Below are 17,787 nucleotides of genomic sequence, written 5' to 3' on the forward strand. Positions count from 1 at the left end.
CAATTCCTGACTTGGTTGGGTGGAGGGAGACAGCTAAATTCTTCTCTACCTTTTCTTATCTGACAAATTGTGTTTCCTATAAAAAAAGGAAAAAAAAAATCCTAAGAGAGATTCATCGGCAGTTTCTACTCTTTTCTCAACTTTCTGAAAAGTAGTTAAGTTTCTTTTCTCCCATCCCTCCTCTTATTCTCCCTGTGTATTAAAATTCAACTTGAAGTCTTTCTGGCTCTAAGGACATCTCTAAGTGTGCCTGGGCTGAAACCATGTTAACAAGAATCAGTGTTGGTGGGTGTATATTTCACAAATGGAACAGAGGAAATTGTGTATCCTTGAACCATTTACTTAATCTTCTGAGCTTCAGTTTCTCCTTTGATAGTAGAGAGATAAACATACTTCCCTCACAAGATTGTTTTTGGGGAAAAAAGAATGCATAATACACTACCTAGTACACTAGGCACCAAGTAGATACTCGAAAACTGGTAGTTAGTAGTTTAATTTCTATCATTGCCACTTGAAAATATTAGCAGCTAGTCAAGTATTTTATGGTTTAACATTGATTCTCAGAAGGAAATTCATAAATACATTGTCTGCTCTGAAATTAGTGTATTTAAATTGGTCTGAACCTGTCTGGCTCTGTTGTTCACAGCCTGTTAGGAATGACAACAGGGGGGTGTGTTGGGCTATTATTTACTGAGCATCACTATATAATATGTTGTCTCACTCGGTCCTTCCATTAACTTCATGACGTTACAAATGAAGAGATCAAGCTTTCAGATCACACATCTAACGGTGACATCTTCAGGATTCCAATTGTGTTTGATTCCAGTTGCTTCTATCTGACTCAACAGCACATGCTCTTTTGTATGACACAGTGTTACTGTCAGAAAAGACTTCACTCTTTAGAAGCGCCCTTTCATGCTTTGTGTGGAGGTGGGCTGAAGTGGTAGTGAACACCCTCCTCTTAAGAGTCACAAACGGGGCCCACAGATCTAGCTCTGCTGTTTATGTGGTGGTGACCTTGGGAAGCCACTGAATTTCTCTCTCCTCTGTAAAGGCAGGAGGTTGAATTAGATGACTTTCAAGGTCTCTTCCAGTCCCAAGGGGAGGACATTATTTAGCTCATCCTGACAAGAGTATCCAGTTGCCAAAGCAAACATGCCCAGCCTCCAGGTGTCTATGGTTTCGAAGAGTCAGAGCAAAGAAGGAGGAGCACACGGTCAGAGCCTGAGCTGTCCCTGTTCCAGCGCTGGATGACACCCATTGCAGCCACCTACCTCGAGGTGCTATAATCCTCATCGTAAGCCAGTTTCCTGAGAGTCAAAACCTGGAGATCATCTCACATCAAAGGCAAACTTTAAAGGGGCTGATGAAGCAACACAGGCATTCTTCAAAGAAAGGGGATGACCTAGTTCTGGAAATCACCTCCTTCGTTCAGTAAGTTTGCCAAAATGGCTGATTACATGCACGATATTATGAAGATTAATCCGTGGACCTCGCTTGAGAGGCATGTCTTTCTTTATGAAGATGCTCATGATAGATTGGGGAAAACAAGGGATTTGTAGTTAAATGTGTGTTGTTATCCTGGCTTTTCCCCTTGCTAGCTGTGTAACCTTGGGACAAGTCCATGGGCTTTTCTGAGACTCAGTTTACACATCTATATAATTCAAGATATCTATCTTGCATGATGTAAAGTTAACATATGTAGAGCTCTTGACAATATATGGCTCAATGAATATTAGGGTGCATTGAAAAACAGAGTGAGTCTTTAGGGATTTTTATACGACAATAATCGTCCTTAGGATCATGTATCCCTACCCTCTATAACCTTCCATCTTCGGCCCTCCTAGGATGTCTGGGGTTGGAAGCTAGGCTAGCTCAGACTACCGGGGAGAGCCAGAGCTGGAGCTCTGATTCTGAAATGTCAGTCTGGAATGCCTGGAGCCCTACCGAGGGCACTGGCTGTGAGCTGCAAATCTACATAAGAAGGCAAGGCAGCTGTACCAGGATTAAGGATAGAAGGTGCTGAGACCAGAAAAGGATGGAAGATATATTGGATGCCAAAGGAGCAAAGCAAGGGAGATGAAGAAAAGGATAAGAAGGTGAGATGGTTAGTCAAAAGTAACTATCCAGTGTGCTTGTAATTTGTTACTTTATGATGTATAACGTAGTATAAAGATGTTTCTCCAAGGCAGTCATAAGGAACAGGGTCAGACCCTTTCCTGGTATTTGGTGACTCCTTTCTTCCCAAGCCCACAGAGACCTTCCACTCAGCCCCTTCTGACAGAGAAGTACATGATGGATCTTTATAACCTCATCACTTTAGGAGTAAGGACTGTTTTAGCAACTCATCCTTATAGGAACTAGGCATGGCTTTTCTGTTGGGGACATGAATGTGGTTCATGGCAGGGGTTGGGGCTAGGCCTGAGAATACTCTGGAAAATGTAGTCCACAAACCCCTGCAGTTATGAGAAAAGGACAGAAGTCTTTGAAAACAAATCTCAGTTGATTTACGGAGGCTAAAAAAGAACAGAGGGAAAACAAGAGCTCCAATGGACTTAAGAAAAGGGAACATTTATGTTGTTCTGGGACTAACAATTTGCAACAGAAGTTGCAAATTAAATGTCAATGAGATTGAGTTTAAAAGTGATCTTTGTTCAAGGCAAATACTTTGACATAATGTTTCTATATTGCTGTGTTTGGAGTGAATACAAGCAGATATGTCAGAGATAAGTTGGGTAAAACATGAGCAATATCTTAATTTGATATGAGTCACTCTTCTTTTTCTGATTACATCTGATCTACATACATGTGGGTATGGCTGAGTTCTGAGTTACAATGGCTGGGTGGGTCTCTCTTGCTTTTCTCCATTGTTCTCTGAGGAGCTCTAAATTTTCAGAGGGGTATCTAACAGGTGACATATGGCAAAGTCTCCAAGTCCCTCCCAACTCTCGGCACAACCAGAAGGGCTCCATTTATATCTGTTTCATATAAGAGGTTCCCACCTACAATTTTATCACTGTCCTAAATGGATTCTAGACAGCACTGTTCAATAGAACGTCCTGTGATGATGGAAATCTACTATACTGTCTGTGATAGTCGCCACTAGTCTCCTGTGGCAATTGAGCCCTTGAAATGTGGCTAGTGGAAATGAGGAACGAAATCTTAATTGTTTTTAATTAATTTAGTTTTTAATTGTCACATGTATCTAGTGACTATGTATTGATCAGCCCATTCCTAAGCGTGATTTTTAGTTGATTTTGCCTTGACTCTGTGGCCAGAGTCTACAGCATGTCCCAAGGCAAGGAGGTGTGAATAGCACAGTGTTTAAAGAGGAAATGCAAGTATCTCAGTGGGAGCTATGACAAAGGACGTAGTGGTGTCTATAGACCGGAAAAAGGTAGACAAGAGCTATAGGCCAGGTCCTTGAAATTATGGCTTTACCTACATGTGGGTATGGCTGAGTTCTGACTAAGTTAAAGAGGAACGTCCAGTGACTGCTCTATTATTCAGGTATAGGAAAGAGCTGCATGAAAGGAGTTATGGCCTGTGGGAGAAAAATGCAACAGGGAGGGAGATGAAGGGAGGGGTGCCCAGCTCTCCCTCTCTCTTTCTACTTTTTAGTCTCCTAAAGGTAGGAGGTTCCCTACCTTGGCTAAATTGAATAGGAAGTCCAGGAGTAAGGGTTTCTGGTGGCTGCGGTCCACAGAATCCGGCTTCCTGGACTACCGACCATGATGGAGAGGAGGGGAGAGTAGATCTATAGGGGCAACAAGTGAGTACACAGCACATGGGTCACATGTCAGAAAGATGGAGAGCAGAGACAAGAACATCGGGTATCCATTTGAACTCTGAAAGAAGACTTCAAACTCTTCTGTCAATTAAATTTCATTAAAATGGAATGGTGAAAAGGAAAGTCAGATTACGTGGGCTAAAGGATTTTTTAGGGAGGCAACAGATGTAATTTACCTTCTCAAAGCAAAAATGTGGCAGGTTCAACTCCTCAAAATGGTCATCGCCATGTTTATCATTCTGCACGCCCCTCTCACAGAGTAACGATGACGCTTTTCCCCTTTGAGATGTGGAGTCTGTGTTTCCTACTCTTGAATCAAGGCAGGTTTCTGACCATGGAGGAATGACACCCAGTGACTTCTGCGGTTGGATCACAAAATGCCGTTCAGCTTCCACATGTCTCTTTTGGGATATTTGCTCTTGGAAGCCAGCTGTCATGCAAAAGGAAGCCCAAACTTACGCTTATGGAGAAACAATGCAGGGAGGCCACATGGAGTGTTCTAGCTGAGATCCATGCTGAAGTTCCAGCCAACTGCCAGCCTCAACCTGCAGACGTCTGGATGGAGATACCTCAGGTGATTCCCGTCGTTCTCCAGTCATGGAGTCATGTCTCCCCCAAGCTGAGCCATTCAAATCTTTCTAGCTAAAGACCCAGATTTTGTAGAAGAGAGGTAAGTCCTCCCAATTCCACCCTGTCTGAACTCCTGACCCACAGAATTCAGGAACATCTCAAAATGATTTCTTTTTTTTTTTTGAGACCATTGCACTTTGGGATAATTTGTTACACAGCCATAGTAATTAGGACATTAATGTATTTAGAATAACTGAGGGAAGGTCATTTTAAGGAATATCTTTTTTTTTTGGCAGAGGAAGTCTAACTCATTCCTGAAGGTCTTGTCATGACTAGGTAAGCTACAAGTAAGGAAGAATGAGCCGGTGACAGAGGCAAGAACGGGAGTGAAAAAGGGGGAGGAGCACGGACTTGGAGAAGGTAAAAGGAAAGGAACGGGGATACTTTCTCCTCTCAGACAAATGGGAGGGATGAGAACGAACGGGAAGACACCGGGAAAGAAGAGAAAACCTTTGGAAGGTAGTGAGCATAGTGATTAAGAATTCTAGCTACATGTCAAACAAAGCTTGGGTTTGGATCTTTGCCTAGCAAAAGCCAAGTTACTTAAAACCTCTTGGCCCCCATTTTCTCATCAGTAAAGTTGGTGCAATAAAACATACTTTGCATCATGTATTGTGGTGATTCATACATGTGTAAGTGCTTTATACATCATTGTACGTGAACGGTTCTCAGTATACATACAGTAGCAAGACTTGGCACTTCTTATAAATGTTACAGAATGAATATCTCAATTAGTATTGATGTACAGAATAGAAACCCTGCTTAGGTTGTAAACTCTTGTAATGAATCAATACCCCCCATAGCTTAGCACTAAATAATTAGCTAAGGAGTGGGGCTTTAATCCATCCTTCCAACCCACTTTTTCAAAAATCCCGTTCAGAATAATCTATCAAGGAATCAGTTTAAAAAAATTAGAGTGAATTAAAGGTAACTGAACAATCAGCTAACTCCTCTGCCTCTGTTGTTCATACAAGTGATAAAGTAGAAACAAAACAATTTGTTTGTATGAGTGGAGTAGGCTTGTTTTTCATGCAGTGTGATTCACCGAGTTCCTGAGCCGGGCAAATTTGGGAGAATAGAAATGTGAGGTTTGTGATGACTGTGTGTTCTTTTTGGTAAAACAAAACAAATCTGTGTGTGTATAATTTCATACCATTTTTCTGAACTCTGGGGGGTAAGCCTTCAATTTTTTCCCCGTTTATTTTAAATAAGTGGCACTTGAAACTGGCTTGGTTTTGTATATGAAAGCAGAGAAGGGATGGCCCACTTTCCTTCCATGCTTCCTCCCACCCAGCCTCTAAATAAGTGTGAGCTAGTCACTACCATCCACGTGGGTGGCAACTCTGTTCTTGGTTCAGGGAGAGAAAGAAGCACAGGCAAATAGAGGCTTTTTAGCAAGTTGTAGGACTTTAAAATCTTGCATTTTTAATAATCCAAGGAAAATGTAACAAAGTCAATTATTGTTAAGATATAATAGAGTCCATCGCACTTGCTTATTGTTACATGGTACTAGGCACAGAGAAGGCACTTTGTAGTCATCTTGTGAAAAGTTTAACTTCTAACAGGGATCTCCAGCAATATCAGTGGCAATGATTTATCACATCATTTTTTACTTGCTCTATCATGTGTGCTCACCAGGATTTCTGCAATGAATTTAGAAATCAGAGTGCTTAATAATGCATCTCATCAAGGGTAAAGAAAAGACACCTCATAATAAATATTTGCAAAATATTTTAAAACAGTAAAAAAAATTGCTGGTAAGGGTCTTGTGGTTGGATAATTTTATGAGGAGTCAATGGAGAAAAGGTGGAAATCTAACTCAGTTTGGATGTTTGATATATTCTCTTTGAAACTGACTTAACTTTCATTTTTTATTATGCACTGTGTATTGTGCTGTGAGATACTCTTCACCTACCACCATTAAACTGATTTTGTAATGATATTCCTTACTATTCAAGCATTTGGGGTCATTGGGGACAATTTGTAGCCACCACAAAAGACAAGGTGAAAATCAATGGGCTGAAGCATTCCCAGGCATGATTTGTATTTATAGATATTGGAAGTGACTGAGTCATCCAAAGATGCAGGAAGTATTGAGGGTCTAGGATGCAGAGACAATAATATCCCTGTCTTGTGACGTTGCTTCCTTTGCTTCTTTCTTGGCATGAGAAAGTAGAAATCATCCTTTGACCTGGAAACTTTACAAAAATATTCTTTGGGAAGCAGCAGGAACAGTGAGCACAGAGGCAATCATTATGTCTGTCTTGATGTCTGAACATGTGTTCAACTAGGTTTATTGGCTAGCTGTGGAGGTATTTGAACAAACTCATCAATATCTTTAAGAACTGTATTTATCAAACACCTTTTATGTGCTTGAATCTATAACATTCATTCACAGACTTGTATCAAAAGAAAATTCAGAGAGGTTGGCTTGATACCAATATTTTATCAAATGAGAAACAAGGTCTCCAAAAACCAGGAGACTTCAAACCCACAAGTGGCATGAAGCTCAGAGAAATGTTGTTTTAGGATGGCTTATAAAGTGAGAATGAGGAAATTAACTTTTACCATGATCGATTATGACAATGGGGGTCTCCAAACAGCAGAGGATTTGCTGAAACACATTATTGATACCATTTTAGGAAGACAACTTAGGTTTCTTTTATGACTGTTAGAGGCATTTGCATGACATAACCTAAGTTAAATTTTACTTGTGTTCATGAAATAAACTAGATTAAACTTTGCTTACATGGCTTAGCTGGTTTTATCTGCTTGGGGGATCTTCAAGTAGTTACCGTTTTATTTTAACACCTGTCTGATTGATCTCCATACATAAATTAAAAACAAATTGACTGGTTAACCTTCACACATTTATGTCTTGGTAAACTATACATATATAGCGTCTTAGCCAGAATAATGGCTCCCAAAGTGTCCACAGTCTAATCCTTGGAACCTGCGACTACGTTACATTCCATGGCAAAAGAGACTTTGCAGATATGATTAAGGTTTTTGAATTTAAGATACGGAGATGATCCTGGATTATCTGGGTGGGCCCAACCAAATCACAGGATACCTTAAAAGCAGACGGCTCTCTCATGCTGGAATCAAAGAGAAGAAGTAGAAGAAGTTGGGAGAGATTTAAAACATGAGATGGACCTGATCCACTTTTGTTGGAAGTGGACCACATGGAAAGCATGAGAAGAAAGACAAGTGACCTTTAGGAATAAGAGAATGGGAACGCCAGTCCCACAATTGCAATAACCCAGTTTAGTAAACAACCCGAACGGGCTTAGAAGCACTTTCTTCCCCAGAGCTTTCAAAAAGGAGCTCAGAATGGACAACACGTGATTTTGGCCTTGTGAGACTCTAAGCAGAGAAGAAGAGAAACCATCCTGTGCCCAGAATTCTGACAGTTCTCACAGAACTCTGAGTTAATAGATGGGTGTTGTCTTAAGCTACTAAATTTGAGTAATTCGTTACGGCAGCAATCGAAAACTAAGGCATACAGTTTGAGATATGAGTTGAGTGACTTTTCTCCATTCAAATGCAGCCAATGAAACATCCATAGAGTCTTTTCTAATTTCCTCCCAGGAATACAATTCTAAGATTCCATTTTACCTTTATGTAATTTTAGCCCCCAAAGCCCAAGGGCTGCAATTACTGAGGAGGGATAATAAGATACCTAATGTAGGCTACCTGAAGAAAATGGGACATGTTAATTTTCATGGAGAATCTCCAGTGAATTTCCCAAAAAATTGCATTTTCTAGCACCTTTCAGCTCAAAGCAATGTTCAGCTTGGGGATCTGCAGCTGGTCTAATCAATTCTGTATGACTACACCATCATTTTTCAATGAGAAGTTCATCACTGTCTCACCTGCAGAGGGATGCAGGGAAACCAAGACAGGTTGCCCTTCTGGAAGAATAAATATACTTTACTGGATGGAAACAATGCCCTTGACCTCATTGACTAATACTTCTGTCTACTTTAGAGCTGCTTCCCTTTCTGCCTTGGCTTCTCCCGGGCTGTCTTCTAATGAAGGTACTTGTGCATGTAGCTTATCCCTTTATGTACATCCTATGTTGCTTGGTAGCAGAAAGTGTATCTCTCACATATTTATATTTCTGCAAGAGTCTAGAATCTGGCCTTTTAACAAATGCAAGACAATTTGTATAAAAATTGAAGGCTTTGCAAACTCAGCCAGCTAGTTCTCTACTATATGCCTGAAGCTTTGCCAGTTACTAGGCATGCATTAATGAATCAGATATATGTTTTCGCTCTCAAGACACTCACAGGTCAATAGTGGTAGAGGTATATAAGCAAAAGTTTACGATACAATGTGACAAGCATTATAACTGGCGAATATACAGAGTGTTAGAAGCATAAAGAGGAAAGAACTGGTATATTTGTGGGGAAGAGAGATGTCATGGGTTTGCAGTAGAAACAAAGTTCAAGCATAATCTTGAGGGATGAAAAGGTGGGAACCAGGGAAGAGAAATGGACTTGCTCTCTGAATAAATTGGACATAAGGAAGTGGTAGAAGATGAGGCTGGAGAAGCAGAAAACAAGTCATGAACGTCCAGTGTGCCATGGGACTTCACACTGAGAACAGTGATACGGGACTGATAAGAGCCATGTCCATGTCCATTTCCATACCCATGTCAGCGCTCAGGCGGTCAGAACTGACCGGCTTTACAGGAAGGATTTAAGGGAAGCCAGAGTGGGGCATGAGAGCCATCTGGAAGCTACTGTCATATTTGAAGAGCGGAATAGAAGCTGAAAGCGGGGTGGCGGTTATAAGCTTAAAAAGGAGTGGTAGCCTTTAAAAGAGATGTGCTATGAAGACTCTAGACACATCATTGAAAAGCACCAGCAAACTATTACATTTTCAATGGAAAAATATAATTAAGCATGCTGTTTGGTGACACAAAATAAAGATGCCAGGCGAAGCAGTGGCTGTCTTTGTCGAAAGCAGCTCAGCTTAATTGAAACTGCTTGGTGACTGAAATAAGCCAATTCTGTCTCTCTCGTGAAAACAAACAAACAAACAAAAAGGCACTCACTCCTGTTTCACCTGAGCTTCTCAGTGCCAACAGAAGCAAATGCTTTAACTGAAAGCGCTCAGGGTTCTGAGAAAATGTGCATGGATTGGAAATCAGGTAAGGACTCTCCACTGAAAGGGTTTTCTTACCCTGACAGTGCCAGCAACTTGCTCTTGAAGTCTGAGTGTTAGTTTGGATTGAAACTCATTGTATCTGGATGTGATCTCTTCATTGATTTGTGTGTATGTGTGTTTGTTTGTTTTATAGCCAATCTGGAGACTAAGAGGGGATATCTGAAAATTGTGCTGAAGCAGGTAGATAAAAACAGGAAAAGTTATGGCACAGCAGGTCAGGTCAGGTCAGGTCAGACCCCTGTGTGTGACAGTAGTTTTGTAGACTTCCATGGAGGCGGATAGGAGGGCACCGAGCTTCCTGGCGCTCTGCTGTTTCACGGCAAGTGATCTCTATTCGTGAATATGACACAGCATGGAGAACTGTGGCCCACTTGCTCAGAAAATTCTATTCGGCTAGTACATTTTATAATGTACCAGTTCGCTCTCTAAATATCACTAGAACAAGGAAAAAAAGGACCTGTTTATGTAAATAGAACTATCATACTCACTGGGGGAGGGTGGAAACAGCTTTAATCTCATTTCAAATGAATGAATGAGTAAATGAGTGAATTCCAAGCTATTAATGATCATTGCAACTTAATTACTCATGAAAATCATGCAACCCCCACAAAAGTCTTATGATTTTTTTCTTCATTCATTTGTTTAAAAATTATGGTTTCAAATTCCATAGTGGATAGAACTTGTCCTCTTGGGAAGTATTTTATAACTCCCTTTATATTTCAGCGTTCCTTGGAATAATTGTTTAAAAATCACAAAAATTGAGGCATGTGGTAAAGGTCTCAATCATTGTCTAGTCAGAAAAATAAACAGTATTATAGTTACTATGAAAAGAGGGAATTTAAAATGGAGAATTCGTTACAAAAGAAATAGAAGAACTAAAGAAACAAAATTTGGAAGGGCTGTAGAAAAAACTTCAAAAACTAAACAGTAAGAAAAGAACAACAAAAAACCTTTTAAAAAGTGGGCAAGAGTTATGTCACCAATATGGCAATATAGGAGAGCCCAGCCTCTGTCCTCCCACAAGGATCAACAGTTAGACAGCTGTCCATGAACAAACACAGCTCTGGGAGAGTTCTGGAGGCCAGCGAACGCTCTTCAGCACCACAGTAAAACAAAAGATCTAAGAATAACCGCGCAAAAAGAGAAGGAAGAGAGTTTCATTTTGCCTGCACCATCCCACCCCCCAAGCTGGAACTTCTCAGCACCAAGAGGGAACTTCCCAAGTAGAAAGAGTTCTGCTCACCAGGAAAGGAAGAGTAGGATGAGGGAGCAGCTTCTCCAGCCTTTGGGGCATCACACAAATGTCCCTCTTTCAGGAGCAGCCAAGCAGTGGGCGTGATCAAGATTCACAGTGACCTGCTCTGCAACAAACCCAGCAGATTTTGCCACTGAAGAAACCAATGGCCAGCACAGCCACTGCAGACCCCTGCAGATTTCACCAGCTTCAGATTCCCTGATGCCACATGCCTGAGGCCCTCCCAGATCCCTCGGTGCTCAAAATCATTAACCATCAGGAAAATGCAAATGAAATCCATGCTGTGATATCACCTCAACCTGTTAGAATGGCTCTCATCGAAAAGACAACAAATAGGGCTTCCCTGGTGGCGCAGTGGTTGAGAGTCCGCCTGCCGATGCAGGGGATGCGGGTTCGTGTCCCGGTCCGGGAGGATCCCACGTGCCGCAGAGCGGCTGGGCCCGTGAGCCATGGCCGCTGAGCCTGCGCGTCCGGAGCCTGTGCTCCGCAACGGGAGAGGCCACAACAGTGAGGGGCCCGCGTACAGCAAAAAAAAAAAAAAAAAAGACAACAAATAACTGGTGTTGGCAAGGACGTGGAGAAAAGGGAACAGTTGTGCATTCTTGGTACGATTGTAAACTGGGGATCTAATGTACAGCTTGGTGATTATAGTCAATAATACTGCATTATATACTTGCAAGTTGCTAGGAGAATAGATCTTAAATGTTCTCACCACAAAAATAAATGGTAAAGATGTGACATAATGGAGGCATTAGCTAATACCCTGGTGGTAACTATTTTGAAAATATAAGTGTATCAAATCAACATATACACTTTAAACTTACAACATTCACTTATATGTGAATTATATCTTAATAAAGCTGGAAAAAAACTAAAAAAATAAAAGTGAAACAAAACAAAAAAGTGGTGAAAGATATGAACAGATACCTCACTGTAGAAGATACGCCGATGGAAAATAAGCATATGAAATGATGCTCAAGATCATGTGTCATTAGGAAAATGCAAATTAAAACAACAAGATACCACCACACACCTATTAGAATGGCCAAAATCTGGGACACTGATACCAATACTGAAGAGGATGTTGAGAAACAGGAACTCTCTCTCACTGTTGCTGGGAATGCAGAATGGCACAGCCACTTTGGAAGAGTTTGTCAGCTTCTTACAAAACTAAATATACTTTCATCTTAAGATCCAGCAATCCCACTCCTTGTTATTGAAAACTTGGAGTTGAAAAATTAAGTCCAAACAAAAACCTTTATATGAATGTTTACAGCAGCTTTCTTCATGATTGCTAAAACTTGGAAGCGATAAAGATGTCCTTCAGCCGGTAAATGGATAAACAAACTGTGGTACACCCAGACAATGGAATATTATTCAGCTCTAAAAAGAAATGAGCTATGCAAGGCACCAAAAGACACAGAGGAACCGTAAATATATATTACTCTGTGAAAGAAGCCAATCTGAAAAGGCTACAACGTGGCATATGATTCCAACGATACGACATTGTGGAAAAGCAATATGACGGAGACATAACAAGATCAGTGGTTGCCAGGGTTTGGGGTGGAGGGAGGGATGACGGGTGGAGCACGGAGGATCGTTAGGGTAGCGAAACTACCCTGTAGGACACTGTAATATCAGACACATGCCATTATACAGTTGTGAAACTCATGGACTGTACAACACCAGGAGCGAACTCTAATGCGAACTATGGGATTTGAGCATTAATGGTGTGTCAGTGTAGATTTATCGACTGAAACAAAGGCACCACTGTGCTGGGGGTTGTAGACGATGGGGAAGGCTGACCCCGGTGGGGTCAGCAGGTGTATGGAATATCTCTTTACTTTCTGCTCAATTTTCCTGTGAACCTAAAACTGCTCTAAAAAAGTCCTTTTAATAAAAAGGAGGGGAAAGTGTACGCAGAGTTAATAACTTTAGGAAGATGCTACCATCCTTGGGGCTGTAAGAGCAAAAAAGTGGAGGAGGTGGAAACTGGTACCCAGAGCCCAAGGTCACCGTGCCACTGAGGCTACTGTTTGAACCACCAGAGCCAAAACGTGTCGCGGGAGCCAGTGTTGCTCCTAAAGCTGCTGAGACCCCCAACTCAGCAGCACCTTTGCTGCCCTGGCTGCCGAAGAGCCCCTGGCTGCCTTTCCCAGGACCACGCTGCGGGGGAGGAACGCATGGGTTCGCTCACTGGCTGCTGTGGTTTCAGCCACCTCTACCACCAGCAGAGATGCCGCTGGCAGCCAGAAAGAACGGGCCACCTCCCCTCTGCCTTCCAGTCTGTCAGCAGCGCCCCCCATTGGCAAAAGGCAAAGGAAAACCAGCTGGAATGGGAGCCTGGGGACGGTGTTTGCAGACTTCAGCCCTCTGCAGTACCCGGGAGAGCATGGGAACCCTCTGGACAGTCCACCAAGAAGCGGCTGGTAATTTAGAGAAAGATTGAAAAGCTTTCTGCCTTTTTGTGTCTGCTTATCTTTTCTCTGTCAGATTCAGATCAAAAGCAATCGATTTAAAAAAGATCGGAGCTGCCACCATTACCTGAGAGCTTATGCCAAGTGCCCTGCCAGCTACTTTGTGTTCATTAGCGTAGACCCTGATAACAACCCAGCAACACACACTTAAAACACCCATTGAATAGGACGCTGTGAGTCAGAGACATTAGGTCACTTCTCCAAGGTCAAGTAGCTCTTAAGTGGCAAACTGGATGGTCAATCTCTATTTCATCTGCCATCAGGTTCTGTGCTATTTTTATAACTCTGGTAGCACTTATCCAATCAGAACTTAAAATTTACAAAAAAATTCCTAAAGTCATAGCAAGAGGAGTCCATCCTAAAAGGTGTCAATAAACACAAGCAAAATCAAGGTCACGGAGAGCATTCTTGAGTCCTATTATTTGCCTCTCTCCTCCCTCTTTCCCTGGTGACATTAAACTAACCCATTTTCTCTTCCATCCATTATCTAAGGAGTAGGTGTTCAAAAACCTGTTTCAAAGAAATGAAGATAAATTAGCCCTGGTATGGCTGATGGCTATTAGCATTACTGCCTTCTCCACCTTGGCTGGACCACAGACCCAGAGCCAAGGGTGTAAGAGTCCCCAGACCTACAAAATGATGGGCTTTTTGCAGTTCATAGTCCTCTCTACAAGGGAGTATGGGTAAATCTTCTCAAGCAGACACATACGACACTGAAGGAACAGAGGAGGGACACTGGATGTTGGAGGATCCCATAGTTCTGTGCCAAAGGACTCAGCATGTGGCTCAAAGACTGGGTGAGAGTGTGTGAAGAAACCTTGCCACTGAGGAGTGAAGGTCACCCTGTAAAATGCTGCAGGGGTGGGCATTTTTGGTTTCATGTATTTGTACAGTATGAGGAGAAGAAAGACTGAGTGAGCCATGGGAGTGGTGCTTTATAGTGGGCTATTGTGACTGCTTTAGAGGGAGGTTAAGAATGAAAGAAATGTATATAATGTGTGAGCTAAGGCCCTGATTCAAATGGGTGGAATGTTTGTGTTTCATGTGGGTGAAAGAAGTATGGGCCTTTTTCTTTAACTTACCAATCCACCACTGTCATTGGGGGAGGATGGTTCGCCTGAGAACTTCAGATTTCTGTCCCCTTTTAATCTCAATGTCCCTCTCTGGAAATGGCAATATGCATTATGTTTGTTCCATTTAATTTACCCAACATTATTAATCTCTTTCTAGCTGTAAGTGTACTGTGGGGTTATTAAGTTGCCTAGGGCATCTTTCCTGTCCCCAGGGAGCTTATAGTTTAGAAGTGGAGAAAGAGGGGAAAGGCCCAAAGAATTATGATGCAAAAATTTTTAAAAAAATAGATATTTTTAAAAATGGCGAATGCCAAAAACGGTGGAGAGGAAAGGAAGCCACGAATATTAAGTGCTTTTATATATCAGGGACTTTATGTAGCTTGCTCCGTTTAAAGCTTACGGCGTCTATTAAGGTACATATTGCTATTCTCACATTACTGAGGGGAAGTGAGGTTCAAAGAAGCAAGGTAACTTGCCCAAAGTCACATCGTCAGGAGCCGCTAGGGCTCAGTTTAAGGGTAGGTCTTCTGACTCCTATATCTGGAACCGAGCTTCTTCGGCAGAGCTGTTTACAGAATGCACAAGTTTACAAGATTCAGTAAATGACAGAGATCCCACCAGGATAGCGGAGAGGTTTGAGAATGGGACAAGGAAAACCTTGGAATTGAAGCCGCTTGACCAGGTTTGAGGTCTATGGTGGCTGGGTGGTGAGGAGGGGGCGTTCCTAGAAGAAGCAGAAGCAAGGTGAGCAAAGAAACAAAAATCCAAAAGCTCGCACAGGAGGCCTATTCAAAAGAGCACACGATCCCATTTGGGAGGACCGGCAAGGGGAAGATCAGAGTCCCTAGAGTGAGCAGCGAGGGCAGGCCAGGAACAGAGCGGAGAGCGGGAGTGGGCGCCAGGGCAGCATGGGAGCCCCACAGGGCTGCGAGGCGACCACCCATAAGCCAAAGGGTTGGATGCATCTACTGACATTCATTCCCATATCTTCTGTGTGGCTTCCGTTTATATTTCTCTTCTGGTTTTTTTTTTTTTTTTTTTACACTGAGCCCATAGTTTTGGAAATTAAAGGTTCCAGAGATGAACAAATGATGCAACTTGTTATTTCCATAGAACATAATTTACAATCTGAATGACTGGGCTATCATGGTACTATGCTGGATCTTGCCAATGAGAGGAATCCCAGCAATACCCCTCCCATCCCAAACTGCATCTGTGAGGAGACTCGGGCCAAGAGGCTTTTGCCTCCCACAATATGGGTCAAGCAACAGCAGCGCCTATTTGGGAACAAGGTGCACTATATTCTGAGGTTCCTTCCGGGTCTCCCTGATAAGAGCAGAGGAACTTAGCTATTTCCATCCTAAAATGGGCACTGCTTTTTTTTTTTTTTTTTTTTTTTTTATGGTGCTCACTTGTGGGAATTTGAGGTGCCTTTCTAGAGTAGATAGAATCAAAGAGAGGAGTATCTTTTTGCATTACGGGCATGCCCTCTGACAGAGGAGGCTTTTGTTTTTCAGCTGCCGCGATCAAGCAGCAGAGAGAGATGCTGTGCCCGTAGCTGGCTGCATGTGACAGAGATGGTCCTGTCTCCAAGTGAGAGCAAGCCTTCCATGAGCCACCAGCTGGCAGTCCCAACAGCTGCCAATGGCGAAAACATCAGGAATAACATGTAGGGAAATTCCTGATGCATCTCCCATGAGCAAGACAACACCAGAAACATTATAGCGAACTGGTCTTTATTGTTCTTCCCTTTATAACCAAATGCGGGCTTTTAGACATTTCTTGTAAATGAACACCTTGTATAACACATTTATTTGGGTGGGGGGACAGTCACAGAATTGCAGTTTATGCAAAAGGCAATTTAATAATGAAGATCCTGAGCCTGATGCTTACAAAACGTGCCAGATAAAACACACATACAGATGGTGGCTTCGCCTTTGAAATGATTTTCTAGGGAAACCGCTGCTGAAATATCTGCGGGATGCCTCTGCTGCATAGGCCCCATCAGTGTCCTGCCGGGACCACAGGATAACCTTTTCTCTGGTTCACGGGGCCCCTGATGGGCAGGGCCAGGGTCCCCCCTAGTCTGGTCAGCGCTTTTCTTAACAGTCCTGCCTCCTGAGGGCTCTGAGCTTTTTTCCAAAAGCCAAATCCACTTTGGGGAACAAAGATAACTGTTCATTTTCTTCCTAGGGAGGAGCAAGATGGTTTCAGGGTTCAAGATGGGTTTTTCAAACAAGAATTTGTCACACTGAGTGAAGTGAGTCAGACAGAGAAAGACAAATATCATATGATATTGCTGATATGTGGAATCTAAAAAAAGGGTACCAATGAACTTATCTACAAAACAGAAATAGAGTCATAGATGTAGAAAACAAACTTACGGTTACCAGGGGGGAAGGGGGGGGATAAATTGGGAGATTGGGATTGACATACACACGCTACTACATATGAAACAGATAACTAATAAGAACCCACTGTATAGCACAGGGAACTCTACTCAATACTCTGTAATGGCCTGTATGGGAAAAGAACCTAAAAAAGAGTGGATATGTGGATATGTATAACTGATTCACTTTGCTGTACACCTGAAACTAACACAATATTGTAAATCAACTATATTCAAATAAAAATTTTTAAAAAATTCCAGCAGGTACTCATTCATTTGTCCAGTTAGTCCATTAAATATACATCCAAATGTACTTACTGTGTCCTTGCATGCAGCATGTGCTGTGCCAGTAGGCACTGAGGACACGGTGTGGACACAAACACAAGGTTTCTGTCCTAATTATGTTAGAGGAAGGTGTACAAATAATGACTCAAATGAACATGTCAGTTCAAGCCCTGGTCAGTGTTATGAAGAGGAGGCAGACTATGAGGGAGACCAAAATCGAGATGAGAGAGAAGAGGGCTGCTCCCGCGACGGGGTGAGGAACCCAGGGAGGCTGAACAGGACTCAGGCAAAGGAGGAGTCTGGGGGCAGCCCTGCATCGAGGCGGCAGAGGGGGTGAAGGCCAGGGACGGGAAGGGCGTTGGCATGTCAACGTGCTGGAGGACCACAGGGCTCTGGGTCCCGTTGGTGCTTTTGGACTTTACCTTAAGCGAAAAGCTCTGAGTCAGAGGAGGGGCATCATCACACGGGTGTTTGAAGAGGCTTTTCCCTGATTGGGGCGTAGGTGGACCTTGTCCTGGAGAGGGGCAAGTTTGGGAGCTGACCACCACTCAGGAGGCTGTCGTGACGGCCTAGATAAGAGAGGAGAGGGGCTTTGACTAGGGGGCACACAACGGAGTTGGGGGAAGTGGATGTATCTGAGGTGTGTTTTGGAGCTAAAAACGTCAAGACCCGGGGATGAACGTGAGTGGAGAGTGACAGGATTCTTTGTGTCA

This window comes from Physeter macrocephalus, chromosome 12 (genome assembly GCF_002837175.3).
Source record: "Physeter macrocephalus isolate SW-GA chromosome 12, ASM283717v5, whole genome shotgun sequence".
Taxonomy (NCBI): Eukaryota; Metazoa; Chordata; class Mammalia; order Artiodactyla; family Physeteridae; genus Physeter; species Physeter macrocephalus.